Source organism: Crinia signifera, chromosome 2, assembly GCF_055691185.1.
Source record: "Crinia signifera chromosome 2, ASM5569118v1, whole genome shotgun sequence".
Taxonomy (NCBI): Eukaryota; Metazoa; Chordata; class Amphibia; order Anura; family Myobatrachidae; genus Crinia; species Crinia signifera.
Genome location: NC_139218.1, coordinates 274,643,002 through 274,648,532, shown reverse-complemented (window position 1 = coordinate 274,648,532; position 5,531 = coordinate 274,643,002).

The following is a 5,531-nucleotide window of genomic DNA, read 5'->3' as shown; positions in this document are numbered from 1 at the left end:
GCTTACTGGCTAATGCAAGAAGCTTAGTGAGTAAAATCGGGGAGCTAGAAACGGTGATCAGTAGGGACGACTACGACATCATTGGTATTACAGAAACATGGTGTAATGAGTCGCATGACTGGGCATTAAACATGGAGGGATATACACTCTACAGGAAAGACAGGGAAAATAGAAGGGGCGGGGGTGTGTGCCTATATGTAAATAATAACTTAACATCATGTGAGAAAAATATGAGCACAGACCTGGAAGAAGACAACTCGGAGACAGTGTGGGCAGAGAGAGTCTCTTCTTTTAAACCAAATCAAACAAGCATCAAATCAGGGTCAGGCATTAATTATGGGGGATTTTAATTTACCCGACATTGATTGGGACAACGAAACAGGTAAATCAGCAAGAAGCAATGGGTTCTTAAGCTTACTTAAAGACCAGTTTATTACACAAACGGTAGAAACTCCAACTTGTGATGAGGCACTCTTGGACTTAGTATTAACAAATAACACAGACTTAGTTTCAAACACAAAAGTAATTGAACAATTAAGGAACAGTGATCACAATATGGTTTCACTGGAAATCAACTTCAGTAAATTACATCAAAAAGGATCTGCAAAAATACTAAATTTCAGAAAAGCGAACTTTGAATTATTCAGGGTAGCCCTAACAGGAATTGGGTGGGAAACAGTTATGGAGGGAAAAAATGCAGAGGAAATGTGGGATACTCTAAAAAAGGTGCTTGATTCACTAACTATTGAATACATTCCTAAAGTAACTAAAGGTAAATTCAACAAAAAAAAGCCACCATGGTTGGACAAAGAAGTAAGGTCAGCTATCAACAATAAAACCAGAGCCTTTAAATTCTATAAAAATAACTTGAATGAGGAGGCGTTCGCAAAATACAAAGAATCAAACAAAACTTGTAAAGGGGTAATCAAAGCAGCTAAAATATTATATGAAGAGTGCATAGCCACTGAAAGCAAAACCAACCCAAAGAAGTTTTTTAAATACATAAATAGTAAACGTTTAATTAAGGAAAACATAGGCCCAGTAACTGATACTAGTGGAAAAAGTGTTACTGAGGACAAGGGAAAAGCAAAACTGTTAAATGAGTTCTTCTCATCAGTATTTACTAAGGGAGAGCAGACTATGGAACGAACATTTACCACAAACGGGACAAATAAGCCAGATCTCATTGTGGATTTCACGCCGAAGGAAATAATACTGAGGCTAAGCAAACTCAAAACAAATAAATCACCAGGGCCAGATGGGATTCATCCAAGGGTATTAATGGAATTAAGGGATGAACTAGCTACCCCCCTACACTATATCTTTAGCAAGTCACTATTGTCAGGTATAGTACCAAAAGATTGGAGAATAGCAGAGGTAGTGCCAATATTCAAAAAAGGAAGATCCCGCTAATTACAGACCCGTTAGTTTAACATCATTTGTGGGTAAACTATATGAAGGATTTTTAAGGGATGGTATCCAGGAATATTTAGATCATCACCGTCTACTCAGTACTAACCAACATGGGTTCGTGAAAAATCGTTCATGCCAAACTAATCTACTAGGGTTCTATGAAGAGGTTAGCAAAAACCTCGATAATGGAAATGCTGTAGATGTGCTTTTCCTAGATTTCGCTAAAGCATTTGATACTGTCCCACAAAAGAGATTGATTAATAAAATGGAGAACCTAGGATTGGGTGAAAATATCTGCAGATGGGTAGGGAATTGGCTATGTAATAGAGAACAAAGAGTGGTTGTGAATGGTGCCGTATCAGATATGATACCGGTACTAAGTGGAGTGCCACAGGGTTCGGTTTTGGGGCCCATTTTGTTTAACATTTTTATTAACGATATTGGGATAGGGTTACTCAGCAATGTATCCATCTTGGCGGACGATACAAAACTTAGCAAAGTCATCAAATCAGCAGAAGATGTCACCATGCTTCAAAATGATCTTGCAATTCTAGATGAGTGGGCAAAAAAAAAATGGAAGATGAGGTTTAATATAGATAAATGTAAGGTTATGCACCTTGGGAGACACAACCAGTGTGCAAGTTACAACCTTAGCGGAGAGGAACTGGGTAATTCCATACTTGAAAAGGATCTAGGAGTCCAAATAGACAGCAAACTGGGATGTAGTGCCCATTGTAATGTAGCTACAAAAAAGGCCAACAAAATTCTGGCATGTATTAAGAGGGGAATGGAAACTAGGGACTCAAGGGTAATTATGCCACTATATAAAGCATTGGTGAGACCTCACCTCGAGTATGGAGTACAGTTCTGGGCCCCACACTATAAAAAGGACATCATAGAATTAGAAAAAGTCCAAAGGCGAGCTACAAAGCTTATTAGAGGAATGGAGAATTTAAGCTACGGGGAGAGATTAAGCAATTTGGGACTATTTACATTAGAAAAGAGATGTTTAAGGGGGGACATGCTCAACATGTACAAGTATATCAAGGGCCAATATAAGGAACTGTCACACACCCTCTTTTCTACTAGAAAGGAATCTAGGACACGAGGACATGAGTATAGATTAGAAGAAAAAAGATTTCATTCAGCTAGTAGAAAGAATTTCTTTACGGTCAGAACAGTCAAACTCTGGAACTCTCTTCCCAAAGAGGTGGTAACGGCTGGCTCATTAAATGCGTTCAAGGCAAAGTTGAACAAACATTTACTGGAGAAAAACATCCATGGGTACAAATAAGAAATATAATTTGTCAGTAAAATACCAGAACCTACCAAATCAGCAATGGATATCTATACCAGCTTGAACTAGATGGACGCAAGTCTTTTTTCAGCCTTACCTACTATGTAACTATGTAATATCAGCAGCATATGACAGCAGTAGTTTGCACAGGGTTTTGCACAGGATAACCACAGGGACTCTGGACAGGATCCTAGAGCCTTGGAACGCTGAGGACTGGATACACACAGGAATCAGACAAGTTTTTCAAGGCAGTGGTAATGGGCCAGAGGCCTTACCTATATCCCCCAAGCTGGTCTGTAATTGGCTGCACGCCTTTGGTCACATGAGTCAGTGTAAAGGTCAAAGCAACAAGGTCACAGGGAAATCTTTGTACAACAGAGTCATGTGATTGCAGGTGTCATGGCAGCGCCCATGTGACGTGGGCCCATCCTGGGACCAGCATGGGATGCTGGCAATAGTTCAGGGCAATGCCACTCAGATCCTGCCATGGAGAGTAGCCGGGGACAGCACAGGACAGGGGCTTGCGTCACAAGATAGACCAGGGAGCGGGTAAGGAATGCGGACACGTGCGCTGATGTGCATGCGCACTGTGCTGTCTGACACATCTTCTACTTATTTTGAATTATATCCACTTGTGATCCATGTTGAGCAGATATCCCTCAAGATATGCTGACTGGTCATGTCACAGTCACACATGTTTTTGTACGTTAAAGCTTGCAGCTGATATCAGATATATGCCTAGAAATTGTACATGACAATATTGAGAAGATCTGAATTTAAATTGACAGTGAACTACATACAGTAATTCCTTATCTGAACTCTTTGGAACCTTGCCTTCATTTAAGTCTACAAAAAGATAAGTATCGACACTATACTATCATCCTGCTGTACTACCGCTCCTATGATCCTACACCTCAAACATTAGAAATGCTCTGTTACCTGTGCTCACAATATATAGTAGAGAGGGTGGGGCACCAGGTGTCCCGTGAAGGCACCTAGGGAGGAGTGGTTTTGCGGAGCCGCAGATAAATATGAAGGAGTGTCAGACCCTAAAAGAAAACTAGAACAGGAAAGGGGAAACTGTGATTATCCTAATAACACATGCAACAGGTGTGGTTAAAATATACTAGAAGTTTAATAAGACATAATTAAAAATAATTGATAAAATTCAGTGATACCGTGAATCAATGGTAGGTATAGTCACCCAATTGTCCTGTAAGGATATTGTGTCCAATGTCCGTTCCTAAAGTGCCTTCCAATATTTTTCCAACGATTCCTAGCCAAAAAGAGTGATACACTTGGTGAGAGGAAACGATGTCCTCCAGCCACAGTAGTGCCTGATGGAGATGTCCCATCTGTCAAGGCTGGCTTGTATTGATCCCGTTACATGTAGGGCTATGTGGAAGCAAGAAGGCTGGTTCGGGCACTGTTGTGATAGAAGTTGTAATCCAGATGGGTGGGTGTCCAACGGGCAGTCACCAACGCGTTTACGTTTACAGCTTTGTCAAGGTGATGTCCATGGTATCCTGTGTTTGATTTCTATACCCCTAGCATTAAGGTAAAACCCTAAACACTTGTTGCATGTTAATACTAAAATAGGCTCTATTATCCATAATCCATATCGGTTATTATCCTAAGGAGTAGGAGACATAATCTTCTCTAGTGCTAACCAAATTTTTTCAAAACGAGTGTTGTAAACATGTTAAATATCACTAATTAGATATTATACACCAGGACCCGTTTCCGGATATCCGGGGTCCTGGTTTCCGGTCCTTGGACCGCAAATGCGTTCCACAGCTCTCCGTAGCGTCATTGCGGGTATCTATACTTGATTATACCCCTACTAAAGATGGCTGATTCAGTACGTCCGGTCTACGTATTTCCGGATCACGGACCCGTCTGTGAAGTTGCCGGAAAGAGGGGAGAGAGATGATGTGTCTCCTCTAATAGACATCCTCGCGCTTAGGATGTTACCTTTTGATTCCTTCAAAGGAGTTGGACTTATTTTCTCCAAGTGCTCGTAGTGCGCATGTGCGGACCTAGGGACTTTGCAGATTTAATATATACATATTGACAATGAAAAACGAGGCAGAGTTTAAAAGATAACAAATAACAATAAAAACATACATATACATAATTAGCAGCAGGAATTTATACATATTAGACCCATATTCCTCTGTATGGGGAGAGGCAAATATACATATATCCAGGTATTGATGCATTTCTGTGTCTTTGTATACATACAATAAATACATTTGTCTAGCACATTTTTTCTTTTCATTTGGTGTTCACTTTATAGTTAAATGAAAAGAACAAATGTGCTAGACAAATGTAGCAGGTCTTCCATGCAGATCTGAATGGCTCACAAGGAGATACTTCTCTGCTTTTAGTACTGTTACTGTTCAATATTGTTATGGAACTGAGGGGTAGATGTATGAAGTACTGCTGCTAAAGAAGGATAAAGGAGCCAGCGGAGAAGTGGCCCATGGCAACCAATCAGCTGCTTGGATGCGGTCAATATGACGGTGGTCGGAATCCCATCGGTTGAAATACTGACGCCGGAATCCCGACCGCCGCAATGCCGGCACAGAATAAAATAGTGTGCCGAGCGTATCGAGGCACTAGGCCCACTGCATGAGGAGTGCAGTGAGCCCGCAAGAAGGGGTGACCCATGGACCCCCTTGTCAGCATTGCGGCAATCAGGATTCTGGCATCGGTATTTCGACCGCTGGCATATCATACCGGACCCCAGCTGCTCTGTATAATTTTATATTATGCAAAATATGTTACTTCAGTGCTGATTGGTTGCCATGGGCCACTT